At 43.7% G+C, this 16,939-nt stretch overlaps 1 protein-coding gene across 2 annotated transcripts in view; it reads left to right on the forward strand.

The window, feature by feature from the left end:
- The first annotated feature begins 12,222 nt into the window (after positions 1-12,222).
- Positions 12,223-16,939, forward strand: part of xpnpep1 (X-prolyl aminopeptidase (aminopeptidase P) 1, soluble) — an 89,473-nt gene continuing 84,756 nt past the window's right edge. The window contains exons 1-2 of one of the 2 annotated variants that reach the window (XM_080205874.1): positions 12,223-12,317; positions 14,201-14,443. The gene's annotated coding sequence lies outside the window, so the exon portion shown is untranslated. Of the gene's footprint in view, positions 12,318-14,200; positions 14,444-15,774; positions 15,855-16,939 lie in introns of those variants that run through there. The other variant, XM_080205876.1, reaches the window with a different exon arrangement.

Consider the following 16,939-nt stretch of genomic DNA (forward strand, 5'->3'; position numbering starts at 1 on the left):
TCCTTTTCCATCCATAAACCTATCCACTGACCTCTTAAACGCCCCCAAACTAGGTGCATCTACAACTGCAGCAGGCAGGGCATTCCATTCCCCCACCACCCTCTGGGTAAAGAACCTACCTCTGACATCCGTCCTATAACTACCACCCCTTAATTTAAAGCTATGTCCCCTCGAATGTGTCAGAATGTGGTGATTCGGGGAATTTCACTAACTTCATTGCAATGTTAATGTAAGCCTTACTTGTGACAAATAAATTAACTTTAACAATATACAAAAGAGTTTTAATTAAATACAGGTTCCATTCGAGTAAAGTAAAAGTCTGGGAATATTATATTTGCTGTTTAATCAGGCTACTATCAGTAAAACTCTGCCTTCAGATTTTAAACATGCACAAGTTTAAAGTGAAGGTATTTGAATTGCTGGTGTCATGAAAGGTCAAATGACAGTGGACATAATTACACAGTAAATTGTCATTACAGGTGAAAAATCTCCAACTATCTACTCCGTGAATCTTTAAATAAACTGTGGAGGTTGATATATTCAGCTGCATTGGAGTGAAATCCTTTGAAGGTTTGCTTACTAATTTACAAAAAACACTGATTCAGAAAGACTTGCCTGATCCTTCCAATGGTCTCAACAACAAATGCAATAAAACAACAACAACAACCAGAGTAAAAACTAACTTCATCATTCACTGTATGAAATGCAGGTGAGGCTTAATCTAGTTTGAATTTTGTGAGAGAGAAGAAGCTGGAAGATTGTGTAGCTGAAAAACTTGGAAGAATCTACAATGGTCCCCACAGAGTCTTGTGTCAAAGAAAGCAACAAACAGATTAGCTTGGAATTATTGGATTAAGGGATATTATTCAAATGAGGTTACCTGTCATTTGAAAATGGCATTCAGCGATCACTTTACATATCACAGTTCCCCAAAATCATGCACCTTATGCACCCCTTAATTTGGGCAACTTTTAAGTTAGAATCAGATAAACACGTGAGTGATTCCTACCAACAATAAAATTTCTGGCATTCTTAGCAGTGCAGGGAATACATTTATTTGAAGGGATATTGTATTGAGGAGAAAATGCTTGGCCAATCTTTCCTGTTCGTGATTGGAAAACAGCGAGAAAGCTGTGCAGTGCACTTTTCAGGGCGAGAAGATACACATATGAGGACATACATGTTATCATCTTCACGCAGAACCAAAAACAAATCTTAACAATCCCAAATAAAAAAATTATCAATAAGATTTAACTTTTTGGAACTTTGACTTTGGCCCTGATTTTACTGGCATGCCTGCGTTGAAATTGGGGTGCGTGAGGCTTACAGAACGGTATTCTCCATTGACCTCCGGTGCGATCTTACGAGCCTTGGTCGGGCGCGCCAGTGAAATTCTGGCCTTTAATCAGAACCAAAGCAAACTAAACTTGACTGTACAGGGAAATGACGGTCACTTAAAACAATAGATTACACTTAAATAACAGAAACAGAAATACAAATGTTTGTGCCCCATCAGTGCTGCCAGAGAATGGAGAATTTGGCGCTCAGCTAAATCTCCTTTCACTGTAACGGGCTCAGAAAATCCCACCGGCATGAACAGTTGGAGAATTCTGGCCACCGGGTGCAATTCTCCCAAAAGATCCCTAATTCTCCAATGTCATATGCCCTACCACTACTGATAGTGAGGATGGAGAACTTGGCGCTCAGCCAAATCTTCATTCACTGCAGTGGGCCCTCTCTACCTTAGCTGTGGATGAGGTCACAGAATTGATTGTTCCCGGTGAGAAAACTGATGAGATTCCCGCCTGAGGACAATGGAGATTTCTGTTGTTGGACCCTCGCCCGCACCGATTTTGTGGTGGGCGAGGTGATAAGAGTTCTGGCCTATGTTTCTATACTTCTGGATCCTGAACTCAAAAAGAATTACAATAATGGACAAACATGATTGCAAACCTTGGGTGATGTTATCAAACCAATTACTGATCTAAATGATTAAAAACAAAGTAATTGGATAGTTTTAAACCTGAAAGTAATCTTTCATTGGTATTTACAAAAGTTGTAATTTTTGGTGAAAGATTCTTTGAATTATTCCCCACACAGGATCATCTGGTGAAGTAATCCTTGTTACAGCTTTATTGGTTAATGTTTTGTAGTTTCTTTCTGGATTCTTTTATAAGTGCTGACAGGAATTGATCACTGCCCCACCAAAAGAGGAATGTTCCACTGATTCTTCAGCAACAGCAGTGAGGGACAGCTCCCATTCTATTCAGACGCTACGGGAACAAGTTTGCTCCATGTCGCACGATAGAGCATTCATTAGCATTCAATGTAACCCTGTCATTTATTATGCATGCATGCTAGGGGCTCTTGAGCACTCCTCGTTGTGTTATCGTTACTATTAATAGCTGCTAGAGCTGTTGACAAAATGTGCCCTGGACAATGCTATCAGCTTTTGTTATTATTGTTCTTGTGTGAAGTTTGTATTGATCAAAGTGAGGGGTGTAATGGGATACTTTATGACTCTGATCTCTCACATCAAATGACTGGGGCTCAGTAGCCAGAAGAGAAGATGCTGGAAAATCTCAGCAGGTCTGGCAGCACCTGTCAGGAGAGAAAGGAGCTGATGATTCGAGTTCAGATGACCCTCTGTTTCCAGCGGTGGGAAGGCAGGTAACTAGAAGCAACAGAGGAAACTGTCAAATGAACCTGAAGTGGAATGAAGGGGAGAAATAAATTCACCCGGCGAGTTGTCACCAGTTGAAAACCATGGCCTGGAGCAGATTTAATAATAACTTGCAGGAGTGAATTGGATAAACCCTGAATGGAAAAATAAAATGCAGGGCTATGGGCAGAGAGCAAAGGAGTGGGTCTAATTGAATAGCTCCGTGAAGGAGCTGGCAAAGAGTTGATGGGCTGAATGGTCTCCTTCTGTACCATTCCCTGATTCCAAACTGAGAAAATACGTTATAAACTGGAGGTATTGGACAGAGGATTTAAACTTAAACAGTTGCTCTAGGACAAGGTGAATTAGGTACAAACTAATGGGAGACACATTTAGGCCAATTGCCAGAAGAGGTGGCAGTGACCTAGTGGTATAATCACTGGACTATTAATCCAGAAACTCAGATAATATTCTGAGAACCCGGGTTCGAATCCCACCACGGCTGATGATGGAATTTGAATTCAATAAAAAAAATCTGGGATCTACTGCTGACCATGAAACTATTGTCGGAGAAACCCGTCTGGTTCACTAACGTTCGTTATGGAAGGAAATCTGCCGCCCTGGCCTACGTGTGACTCTGGAGCCACAGCAGTATGGTTGACTCTCAACTGTTCTTGGGCAACTAGGGAAGGGCAGTAAATGTCGTGTCCCATGAGTGAGTAAAAAAATTATTTGCGTGGATTACTTGACATTAAATATGCAAATTCAGATATGATCATGGAGGCAAAAAAAAACTGGAGGAAAAATCTTAAAGGGAGAAAATTGGAAGCAGCAATAGAGGAACTGGGGGTTTTTGTAACAAATGGTGTTGAGTTGTGCTCCATTTTGAATCTACTTCTTGATGACAGTGAGGCTCTGGATGGAGAAAATTCTTTGAGTGCCGATTCCCTATTGTAATAAATCTTTGGAGGCAGAAGTCCCTTCACCAAAATCCCTTTATGTACAATTCCAGCAGCGGTACACAGAGTGCTATCAGTCAGCAGTCTACCTTCAGGAGCGCCAGAGGAACTGACACTCCTGGTTAAATACAAGGAAAAGACTCCCTGATTGACCCATCATTTGACTCCTTAATTAGGGACATCTTTTTGCGTCCAACCGAATAAACAAAATCGAATTAACTTAGGGACAACTCAAAAGGGGCGGCTCCCTAGAAGGAGGGGAACCACCCGAAACAAAACACAAAGCAGAAAGGAATCAACAATACACCCCAGTCCCTGCGGTGCCCAGTGGGCATGGAAGGCGTCAGCTGTGCTCCCAAACACTGCATGCTCCCTTTCCAGGGACACCTGGCCGTGAATATAGCCGCGGTAGAGGGCAGACAGTCGGGGTGGATGACCTCCTCAGTCGCCTGCTGCCTGGACCCGTTGGTGGAATGCCTTGCAAGGCTCAGGAGCAGGTTCATGAGAACGTACTCCTTAATTAGGGAGTTCATATTCCAATCAGCCAACTTCAATGGCCTGATTTAAGTCATCACAACCGACACTTCTGCTTATTTAACAAACTACTGATATTGGGCTTCTCTTTTTGAGGCTCTCAGTGAGGTAGATCTAAGCTGTTGTAACAAAGCCATTCCCAATCACTGTGCATAACAATAAAAATGAGAATCCGAAGCATGTTGATTGCAAAACAAATTCTGCCCCCTTGTGGCAAGAGATAGGATATTTGGGTGGATACACTTTAAATTATTTTCTCTATCAAGCTAATCAAATCACCACAATAGAAACAGCGTGAACACAACATCAGCAATTTTGTGAAAGCAAAGTGGAAAATTGCAGTGTTGAAAAAAGATGGTGCAAGACAGAACACATCAAAAGGCAGATTTCCCTCCAGAGGATAAGGGAAAACCAAAAGCCCATATCATGGTGAAAGAACTCTTTGAGGAGACTTCACCTTCTATTGGTGTTTGGATGCCAGTACAGGGACAGGAACAGACTATTAACCCTTCAAATTGAAAAAGTCCACCAATGCCTCTACTTTCTCAGAAGACTAAAGAAATTTGATATGTCCACTACAACTCTCACCAATTTTCACAGATGAACCATGGAAAGCACAATTTCTAGATGTACCACAGCTTGGTATGGCTCCTGATCTGACCAAGACCACAAGAAACTACAAAGTATTGTGAATGTAGCCCAGTCCATCACGCAAACCAGCTTTCCATCCATTGACTCTGTCTATACTTCCCGCTGCCTGGGAAAAGCAGCCAACAAAATCAAGGACCCCACGCACCCTGGACATGTTCTCTTCCACCTTCTTCCATCACTTATGTGCATTGGCCATGCTAAATTGTCCATTAATGTCAGGGAGATTAGTAGGGTCAACATGTGGGGTTACAGGGATAGGGCTTGGGTGGGATCATTGTCAGTGTAGGCTCGATGGGCCAAGTGGCCTCCTTCTGCACTGTAGGGATACTATGATTGTGTGAAAAAAATACAAAGGTCTGTGACCATGTAACGACAGTGTTTTCCCAGCTGCCATCAGACTTTTGACCACATATTAAGTTGATCATTTTCTACTATGATTGTAACGCTATATTCTGCATTCTCTGATTTCCTTCTCTATCTATGGTATGCTTTGTCTGTATAGAGTGCAAGAAACAATACTTTTCACTGTATGTTAATACATGTGACGATAAAATCAAATCAAGACAAACCTATTCTGTTCCATTAGATCTTGGCTGATTGGCCTCTCAACTTCATTTCCTTCCCCTTCTTCCACATCTATCAGAATGTTTGACTGACAGAAAAACTATTGATCCCAGTTTTGAAAGTTTTCACTTGACCCCCTGGCATTCACAGTGCTTTGGGGTCGAGGTAGAAAGATGCAGCTGAGTAACCTTTGAGCTTTGAAAAAAAGGAAGTGGATGGGGGTGGGGGAGGGTCATTACTTTGGAGAGGGATCTCAGGATCCAGTGTTCCAAACACAGGTGCTATTTTTATTGAATCTGCAGAAGAATTCCAACCCCCGAAAATCCCTCAAATTGAGATTAAAGTTTACCTCCTGGGCTTGTGGAATCATTGAATCCTGCAGTGCAGAAGGAGGCCATTCAGCCCATCTAATCTGCACTGAACCCAATCCCATCCAGCCCCTATAACCTTATGCATTTTCCCTAGCTAATCCTCCCGACACTAAGGGGCAACTTAGCATGGCCAATCCACCTAACGCACACATCTTTGGCTTCTCTTTGTTTGGTCCACCAACTGAGACTGGACATCACACCCAGGGGCATTGAGAGAGTTGCATATTGACTGCCCACATACTGAAGCAGTTCGGCCTCACACGCAGCAAGGCCTGGACAATATTCTGGCTTGGGCTGATGAGTGGCAGGTATCATTCGTGCTATAGGCAATGAGCTTCTCAAACAAGAGAGGATCTAACCATCTCCCTTTAACATTTAATGGCATTACCATCAGTGTATCCCCCACCAGTAAATGTCCTGAGGGGCACCTCTGATCAGAAACTGAAATGGGCCAGCCAGTTGGGTGGTACAGTGGTTAGAACTGCTACCTCACACTGCCAGGGACCCTGGTTCGTATTCCCAGCTTGGGTCACTGTCTGTGCAGAGTTTGCACATTCTCCCCATGTCTGCATGGGTTTCCTTGGGTACTCTGGTTGCCTCCCACAGTCCGAAAGACATGCTGGTTAGGTGCATTGGCCATGTTAAATTCTCCCTCAGTGTATCTGAACAGGTGTCAGAGTGTGGCAACTGGGGGTTTTTCACAGTAACTTGATTGCAGTGTTAATGTAAACCTACTTGTGACACTATTAAGTAAACTTAAACTTAAAATATAAATTCTGTGGTGAGAAAAGCAGGTCAGAGGTTGGGAATATAGATAGCCTAAGTGAGTGGGCAAGAGTCTGGTAGATGGAGTACAATGTTGGTAAATGTGAGGTCATCCATTTTGGTAGGAATAACAGCAAAATGGACCCTTATTTTAAATGCTAAAAATTGTAGCATGCTGCTGTGCAGAGGGACCTGGATGTCCTTGTGCATGAATCACAAAAAGTTGGTTTGTAGATGCAGCAGGTAATTAGGAAGGCAAATGGAATTTTGTTCTTCATTGCTAGAGGGATGGAGTTTAAAAACAGCGAGGTTATGTTGCAGCTATATAAGGTGCTGGTAAGGCCACGCCTGGAGTACTGTGTACAGTTTTGGTCTTCTTACTTGAGAAAGGATATACTGGCATTAGAAGGGGTGCAGAAGAGATTCACTAGATTGATTCCAGGGTTGAGAGGGTTGGCTTATGAGGAGAGACTGAGTAGCTTGGACTACACTCATTGGAATTCAGAAGAATGAGGGGAGATCTTATAGAAGCATGTAGGATTATGAAGGGAATAGATAAGATAGAAGCAGGGAGGTTGTTTTACTGGCAGGTGAAACTAGAACTAGGGGGCAGAGCCTCAAAATACAGGGAGGCAGATTTGAGGAGGAACTTCTTCACCCCAAAAGGTTGTGAATCTGTGGAATTCCCTACCCAGCGAAGCAGTTAAGGCTACCCCATTGAATGTTTTTCAGGCAAGGATGGATAAATTTTTGAACAATAAAGGAATTAAGGGTCATGGTGAGTGGGTGGGTAAGTGGAGCTGAATCCATGAAAAGGTTGTCCATGATCTTATTGAATAGTGGAGCAGGCTTGAGGGTCTAGATGGCCTACTCCTGCTCCCAGTTCTTATGTTGTTATGAATTCTGCAGAGAGTAACCCCTGACTCCAAAAAGGCTGTCACTACTTATAAGGCACAATTCACGAGACTTGTCTGGATGTGTGCAGCTCCAAAAACACTCAAGAAATTGGACAACATCCAAGACAAAACAGCTTTCATGATTGGCAGCCCATCCTCCCTCACAGGTGAACTGTGACAGCAGTGTGCACCATCTATAAGATGCACAGCTGCGATTTTCCAAGCCTTCTTTGACAGCATGTCCCAAACCCATGATTATTACCTCCTAGATGGGCCAGAGCAGCAGATACCCGGGAACACCACTATCTGGAGGTTCCCCTCCAAATCACTCACCATCCCAACTTGGAAATATATCGCCGTTCCTTCACTATTGCTGGGTCAAAATCCAGCAGCACTGTGGGTGGACCTACACCACGTGGACTGCAGAGGTTCAAGAAGACAGTTCACCACCATTTTCTCAAGGGCAATTAGGATTGGTAATAAATGCTGGCCTAGCCAGTGAACCCACAAAACGTGAATGAATGGGGAACAAACATAATCGACCTGAGGTGGGCTGATTGGCCTCCCATGATTCAGCCCTTTGGGAAGAGCAGTGTTCACGTCTTCAGCAGGAGCGCGATGCTAAGTAGACACCATCACTATCTGGGCAGCACAGCTTCTCACACTGCAGGAAGCTGATAATCTCCATCCAAAAGGTCATTTCATCATTCACCAACAATAAAGAATGTGTTTAGAATGCTGACTGCTTATTTATATTGCTCAGTCAGTTTGGGTCCAAAGATATCCCTTAATAAAGCTGAAAGGACTGCTTGTTGGGTTCCATTGCGGGAAGTGTTGAGTTTTGGTTTCAAATGCACCATGGAAACATTGACTCCATGGAGATCAGCCAAGACGCTGAACATTGGCAAACATTGAGTCATGAGGGACGATTACAGTAACTGGAGCTCTTCAGCATTGAAAGGTGGCGTGGAGGTCAGGACCTCAGTGTGGTGTCAATAATGTTAAACTGCACAGGTAATGTTCATCAGCATAACACTTCAAACTGTGCCAGCATGTCACAACTGGAAAGCTAATCAGCCCGTTGGTGTTTTCTCTGTCTGTCTGCCTGTGTTTTCTCTGTCAGTCTGCCTGTGTTCTCTCTGTCACACTCTGTCTGTGTTCTCTCTGTCACAGTCTGACTGTGTTTTCTCTGTCACAGTCTGTCTCTGTTCTCTCTGTCAGTCTGTCTGTGTTCTCTCTGTCACAGTCTGTCTCTGTTCTCTCTGTCAGTCTGTCTGTGTTCTCTCTGTCACAGTCTGTCTGTGTTCTGTCTATCACAGTTTGTCTGTGTTCTCTCTGTCACAGCCTGCCTCTGTTCTCTCTGTCAGTCTGTCTGTGTTCTCTCTGTCTCAGTCTGTCTGTGTTCTGTCTATCACAGTTTGTCTGTGTTCTCTCTGTCACAGTCTGTCTGTGTTCTCTCTGTCAGTCTGTCTGTGTTCTCTCTGTCACAGTCTGTATTTGTTCTCTGTCACAGTCTGTCTGTGTTCTCTCTGTCACGGTCTGTATATGTTCTCTGTCACAGTCTGACTGTGTTCTCTCTGTCACAGTCTGACTGTGTTGTCTCTGTCTGTGTTTTCTCTGTCACAGTCTGATTGTGTTCTCTCCGTCACTCTGTCTGTGTTCTATCTGTCCATCTGAGTATTTTCTCTCTGTCAGTATCTGTATGCTCTCCCTGTCACAGTGGGTGATGACAGTAGAAGTAATAAATTTCCTTGTCCATGTTTGAACTGGTACCTTGAGACTACACTGGGTCCAGTGTCCAGGGCAACTCCCTCTTGACTGTATACCATTCTGCCACCACCTCTGATGGGTCAGTCCTGCTGTTGAGCAGGACAGGCCTTTATAATGTCTGGGACATTTCCTGTAAGGTATGCTTCTGTGAGAATGTTTACGTCAAGCTATTGCTTGACCAGTCTGCCTGACAGCCCTCCCCCAGCTGTTAAAAAGGGGTTATTTGCCCAGGGCTAGGTTTACTCTTGTCAATTCTGGTGCCTAAGTTGATGCTAGGTGTTCCTGTATACAATTTCATTCCTTCTAAATCTTCTGGCAGTTTGATAACTGAATGGTTTGCCAGGGCATTTAAGAGTCAACCACATTGCTGTGGGACTGGAATCACATGTAGGCTGGACCAGGCAAGGATGACAGACTTCCTTCCCTAAAGGACATTGGTGAACCAGATGGGATTTTCCAACAATTCACAACGGTTTGACGGTCATCACTGGACCTTTTCTTGGAGATTATTATTGATTGAGTTCAAATTCCACTGTCTGCTGTGCATTCCCTTGAATCTCAGGATTGGTAATCCAGTGACATCATCAGTGCACCATCACCTCCCGTTAAATTATTGACAAGACTGTTGTAAAGGTACAAAAGATGTGTCTACAGGAGGTGGGAATGGCAGAATGGTGACCAGCTGCCACCTGAAAGCAAAGAGAATGTTGCGAATCAAACCAAAACAAGCAGAAGAAGCAAATTGGGGAAGTGATAATTGTCGGAAATTATTGAACTCATTGTTGAGTGTAGAAAGTTGCAGCGTGCCTAACTGAAAGATGAAGTGCTGTTCTTCAAACTTATTTTGAGATTCATTGGCACAGTGACAGTGGGACATTGAGCTCCCACCTCTGGCCGACACTATAGTTAAGAAAGCCCACCAACACCTCTACTTTCTCAGAAGACTAAGGAAATTTGACATGTCAGCTATGACTCTCACCAACTTTTACAGATGCACCATAGAAAGCATTCTTTCTGATTGTACCACAGCTTGATATGGCTCCTGCTCTGCCCGAGACCACAAGAAAATACAAAAGATTATGAATATAGCCCAGTGCATCACGCAAACCAACCTCCCATCCATTGACTCTGTCTACGCTTCCTGCTGCCTCAGTAAAGCAGCCAGCATAATTAAGGGCTCCACACATCCTGGTCATTCTTTCTTCCACTTTTTTCCACCTGGAAAAAGATACAAAATTCTGAGGTCATGTACCAACTGACTCAAGAACAGCTTCTTCCCTGAAAGTTGGTCTTTCTCTACACCCTAGCTATGACTGTAATGCAACATTCTGCATTCTCTTGTTTCCTTCTCTATGAATGGTATGCTTTGTTGGTATAGCATGCAATAAACAATATTTTTTACTGTATGTTAATACATGTGACAATAATAAATCAAATCAAATCAAATCAAATGTTATTTTAAATCTTCACCTAGATCTCATGCTGGTGTCTCTGTCCTCAGCAGTGAAAACACTTCTGTCATCTCAGTCTCTCCTGACTTTCACCCGATCGTTTGGCCTTCCTTTTGCCCTCATCCCACCCACCCGTTGCTCAAAACCTGTATTATGTGTTCAACTTTTCTCAGTTTTGATAATATCACAGATCTGAAACGTTAGACAGGATTCTGTGGCCTCCCTCATCCTGAAACCGTAAAAATCCCACCCGCAGTCTATGGATGTTTTCATTGTGTACCCTTTTCCCGTTCTGATTCCATGGCGGGTGGTGGTGGGCGGGGGGTGAAATTCCAGCCTTTGACTCTCTTTCTTGCTCCAGGGATGATGCCTGACCTGCTGCGCATTTCCAGCTTTTTAAAAATTATTGGCTGTTAGGAAGGTGTTTTCTTCGATGGATGCTGTTTACATTCCATCCAAAGAAAGAAACATTCACATGCGAACACCCAAATTGGGAGCAAGAGTAGGCCGTTTGGCCCCTCGACCCTGTTCCAATAGGATCATGGTAGATTTTAGGTGGATTGGCTATGCTAAAGTATCCAAAGACGTGTAGGTTAGATGGATAAGCGTTGGTAAATGCGCTGGGTTATGGGGATATGTTGGGGGACCTGGATCAGATGCTCTGTCAGAGAATCAGTGCAGATTTGAATGGCCTCCTTCTGCATTGTAAAGATCCTACGGTTCTGGCCTCAAGTCCACATTCCCACATACAACTTCAGACTGCCTTTTGTTAGTTAAGAACCTATGTTTCTCTGCCTTAAAATTATTCAATGGACGGCACAATGGTTAGTACTGCTGCCTCACAGCTCCAGGGACCCAGGTTCGATTCCCAGCTTGGATCTGTTTGGTGCTTGCACATTCTCCCTGTATCTATGTGGGTTTCCTCCAGGTTTCTTCCCATAGTTCAAAGATGTGCAGGTTAGGTTGATTGGCCTTGCCAAGTTGCCCATAGTCTTCCGGGATTTGTCGGTTAGAGCGATTAGCAGGGAAAATGTGTTGGGTTGCTGGGGATAGGGCCTAGGGTGGGATTGTGGTTGGTGCAGACTCAATGGGCCGAATGGTCTCCTTCTGCACTTTCTATGGACCCAACCTCAACTGTTTGCTGGTGAGGAGAATTCCACAGGTCAACAACACTAAGAGAAAAACATTCTTCTGAAATGGGAGACCCTTATTTTTGAACTGCACCCCTGGCTCCAGTTTATTCCTCTTATAATATTGATCCATTGGACATTAACCTGTCTTTTAAACTCAAGAAAAACAGTTCCCAACTGGACATTCATTTCAAAGTCAATAAACTGGTATGAGTCTGGATATTTTTCATTGCTCGGATAATTTTACACATGGGAAGTTATCTATATCTATTCCAGAGTGAGAAGTATAGATTCTGCCCTTGTGGAAAGACCAGATTCAGATGTCAATTTCATTGTCAAGAGATGTTTCCTACCACGCATGCGTCGGGCTCCACGGAAGTAGGCATGCGCGGATCAGCTCTCTGTGTGTGTGTGTGTGTGTGTGTCTCTCGCTCGCTGTGGTGACACGCATGCGTACATTTGCAGAGGTGACTCATGCGCATTACAGGCACCTATCAACTTACGTCATTTAGAAATGGCGGCGCCCAGGTGGTGAATTAACACACAACGGAGACTCAGAACCAGGTTGGTAACCGGGAGAGGGCGGACCGAGCTTGGTCCGGGGTGTCTCAGTTTCACTCACTGATCGACCAACACTCACTGACTGACCCTCATTCATTCACTGACTGATCCTCACTCACTCACTCATTGACCCTCACTCACTCGCTCACCGACCCTCCCTCGCCTAGTGACCCCCTCCCTTTCACTCCCTCACTGAGAGATCATCCAGTGAAGCTTTGTGGGTGAAACTAAGAAGTTAGAAAAGGATGGTGACCTTATTGAGCTTGTACTATAACCCCCAAATAGTCATAGAATCATAGAAACCCTACAGTGCAGGAAGAGGCCATCTGGCACCAATCAGAATCCTACACAAGCCCTACCCCCATATATGTACCCACTAATCTCTCTAACCTATGCATTTCAGGACACTGATGGGCAATTTTAGCATAGCCAATCAACCTAACCCACACATCTTTGAACTGTGAGAGGAAACTGGAGCACCTGGAGGAACCCCATGCAGACACGAGGAGAACATGCAAACTCCACACACATAGTGACCCAAGCCGGGAATTGAACTCAGGTCCCTGGAGCCGTGAAGCAGCAGTGCTAACCACTGTGCTACTCTGGAATTCCCGTCAATGGAAATTAGAAGAACAAATATTTAGGGATATTGGGAAGATTTGCAGGAGTAATAGGGTTGTCATAGGACGGGATTTTAAGTCTCCTAGCATAGACTGGGACTGCCATTGTGTTAAGGGCTGAGATTGTTAAGTATATTCAGAAAAGCTTCCTCAGGCTGTATGTGGGGGTTCTACTCAAAACTAGACCTACTGTTGGGGAAATAGGGTGGGACAAGTGATTAAGGTGATGGTGGGGGCCCACTTTGGCACCAGTGATCATAATTCTATTAATTTTAAAATAGATATGGAAAGGGTCAAAACTGGTCCTCAGGTGCAGGTTCTAAATTGGGGCAAGGTGAGTTTTGATGGAATTAGACAGGAGATTTCATGGGTTCATTGGAGTAGCTTGTTTGAGGGAGAAAGGACCTCTGGCAAGTGGAAAGCCTTTAAAAGTGAAATGGCTAGAGTTCAGGGGTCTGTATGTTCCTGTTAGGGTGAAGGATAAGGCTGGCAGGAGTAAGCAACTGTGGATGGTGAAACATATTGAGGTTTTGGCCAGGGAGAAGAAGGAGGCATGGCTCGGGTACAAGCAGCTGGAATCAAGGGATTCCAAGCAGGTGTACAGGGTTTACAGGAGAATACTCTAGAAGGAAATTAGGAGGGCAAAAAGGGGGCATGAGGTAGCCTTGGCTCAGACGATTAAGGTGAATCCAAAGAGATTCTTTTAAGTATATTAGAGGAAAAAGAATAACTAGAGAGAGAATAGGACTCTTCAGGGACCAAAGTGGACACATATGTGTGGAACCGCAGGGAATGGTCGAGATTCTCAATGATTATTCCTGCTCTGTGTTTACCATGGAGAAAGACAATTATCAAAAATTGCAGCAACATCTGATTCCCACCCGGCTACAGAGGCTGGGCCTGACTTTCCCCCAAGCTGTCTATCATCTGTAAAGCACAAGTCAGGATTGGCTCTCTGCTTCCTTGAAAAAATATGAAAGAAGCATTTTTTGAAGGCTCAGAGGCTGGGAATTTTTTGCATTCAGAGGCACCTGGGTATTGTTTTACATGAGCCACAGAAAGTTAACATACAGGTCTGATTTCAAGAAGAAATTAGATATGTCTCTTGGGGCTCAAAGGACCAAGGGATATGGTGGGGGGGAAGTGGAGGATCAGGATATAAGAACATAAGAAATAGATATTGAATTTGATGATCAGCCATGATCAAAGTGAATGGCAGAGCGGGCTCGAAGGGCTTACTCCTGCTTCTAATTTTTATGTTTTTAGATACAGCAAGCAATTCGGAAGACAAGCTGTGCATTAACATTTCTCACAAAACAGTTGGATGTTGAGAGTAAACAAGTCTTACAACAATTATGTAGGACATCGATGAGACCACACCTCTTGGATTGTTATAGCTTTGGCCTCTGAACCTGAGGGAGGAGACACTTACCCTAGAGGAAGTGCAACAACGGTGTACAAAACTGGCTCTGTGATGAAGGCATTGTCCGAAGAGGAGCAATTGTGTAGGTAAGGCTTATGTTCCCCAAAGTGTAGACAAATGGGAAGTCTCATTGAATTTTTCGTATTCTCTATGCTGATGAACTCGGTCATTAAGTATATTCCAGATAGAGCTGAATAGATTTCTTGGGCTCTAACGAAGATGGGTATGACGTGGGTAGATGGAGTTCAGGTCGAGGATGAGCCATGATTCTTGTTGAATAGCAGAGCAGATTCGAAGAGCTACTTCAGATCCAATCTCTCCTGCTTTTATGTGTGATAGGAATATGTTTTTGCCCAATTATCTGCCCAAGCTTGCATATTGCCCCGATCTCACTCCATGTGGGCCCATTTGCTTCATAATGCGAGTGGTTTTGAACATTGCTCAATCATAGCAAACACCCTGTGGTTGCCCTTCGGATGGTCATTGATGAAGCAGCTGGAAACGGTTGGGCCTAGGACACTACCCCAAGGAACATATGTAGTGATGTCCTGGAGCTGAGAAAACTGACTTCAATGAACCACAATCATCATCTTTTGTGCTAGGTATGACTCCAGCCAGTGGAGACTCTTCCCCGATACCCATTGACTTCAGTCTTATTAGGACTCACTCAAGTGTTGCAATTGTATACGGCATGGTGAGATCTCACTCAGAGTACTGTGTTCAGTTTTGGTCGCCATCTTTGAGGAAGGTTGTGGTGGCACTGGAGGCGGTTCAAAAGATGTTCACTAGATTGATTCCAAGTTTGAAGGAGTTGTCGTATGAGAAGCGGTTGAGTAGAAGTACAGAAGAACGAGGGGGGATTTGATTGAGGTATATAAAATTCTCAATGGGATTGATAAAGTAAACGTTAACCAAATGTTCCCCCTACTAGAACAGTCGAGGACAAGAGGTCACAGTTGCAGAGTAAGTGGGGGAGGTTCAAGACAGAGATAAGGTGAAGCTACTTCTTACAGAGGGTTGTGAATCTATGGAACTCACTTCCCCAGAGTTCAGTCAATGCAGAATCAATCAATGGATTCAAGAAAAAGATAGATAAACGTTTGATCAAAAGCGGCATAAAGGGCAGTGGGGAAAAGGCAGGAAAGTGGAGTTAGGATGAGATGGAGATCAGCCATGATCATTTGGAATGGCAGCAAGGGCTCAGAGGGCTGAATTGCCTACTCTCGCTCCTAATTCCTGTATTCCTATTAATGCTTTACTTGGTCAAATGTTGCTTTGTTAAGGGCATTCACTGTCACCTAGCCTCTTGAGTTCAAGCTCTTATGTTCGTGTTTGGACCAAGTTGTAATGAGATCCACAGCTGGGTGGTATTAGTGTAACTGAGTGTCAGTGAGCAGGTTATTGCTGTTTTTAGAAGTGCTGCTTGACAGCACTGTTGACGACTCTCTCCGCTGATAATCGAGAGCAAACTTATGGGATAGTAATTATTCAAATTGGGTTTGTTCTGATTTTGTGGATTGGTTATGTGAATATTAATCACTTTATGCCTGAAAAATATAATTTTGCCTGCTGTCAATTAATCTCCCATTTTGCAATCTCTTGCATCGCTGTGGCAATTTATTTGATGAGGTCTTATCTCAAAGGGCTTTGAATGTAGTGATACTTAGCTGTGATGCCACACAGGTGGACTATTTATTTCTACTATTGATGCATGCTGCTTGTATCCTTTTTTTTTGTGGTTATATCTGTTCCTGAATATCTTTGATCAGACAGAACTGCACCTAAGAATTTCCATTCAACCAAGTGCGTACGTGGGAATGTTGAATGTGCAGTCTCTGTAAGTGCAAATGCAGTTTCACTGATGTGAGGTTTACAGTTCTGGTCCTTTCTTCATCAAGGTAGTGGACCTGATGTTGAGAGGTTTGTATAAGCTAGGCTGAGAATTTTGCTTTGCTTTGCCCCTCTGTGGTGTCAGTCCTCAACTCGAGCATTGGGCGGATATCAGAAAAGGCATCACCTCCTGGATTGCCTTTGTAGCTTTGCAGTTAGTGTGAAACTTTATCCACCCCTCCAAAGAGGACTGGAAAGGAGTGTGTGTCATGTTCTTAAGAATTGAACTTTGAAAACAAGTCTGGCTGCTGTAAGCTGGCCAGAGATCAGAATGATAATTGTGATGCATTATTTGAATAACATGTTTACTTTACAGTGTACTTTGTGTGATATTTTTCCTTTTTGGCCCTAGGGTAAAAGCAACGAATTGTAACCTTTTGCTCAGACACACCTTGCTTTTGGTTTTGTTTCTCTGAACTGCGGTTGAAGTTTTCTTCCCTTCTGCAGCGTAAAACAGGCGCAGTTCAGTGATGTGCAACCAAGATATTGCCTTGGTGCCTGTTTATATCTTAACCTTGGTAGAATCCTACAGTGCTGAAGGCAGCCATTTGGCCTATTGAGTCTGCACTGACCAAAATCCCACCCAGGCTCTATCCTCATAACCCTATGCATTTATCTTAGTTAGTTCCTCTGACACTAAGGGGCAATTCAGCATGGCCAATCCACCTAACCCACACATCTTTTGGACTGTG

The sequence above is a fragment of the Carcharhinus amblyrhynchos genome, chromosome 17, assembly GCF_965287045.1.
Source record: "Carcharhinus amblyrhynchos chromosome 17, sCarAmb.v2.hapA, whole genome shotgun sequence".
NCBI lineage: Eukaryota > Metazoa > Chordata > Chondrichthyes > Carcharhiniformes > Carcharhinidae > Carcharhinus > Carcharhinus amblyrhynchos.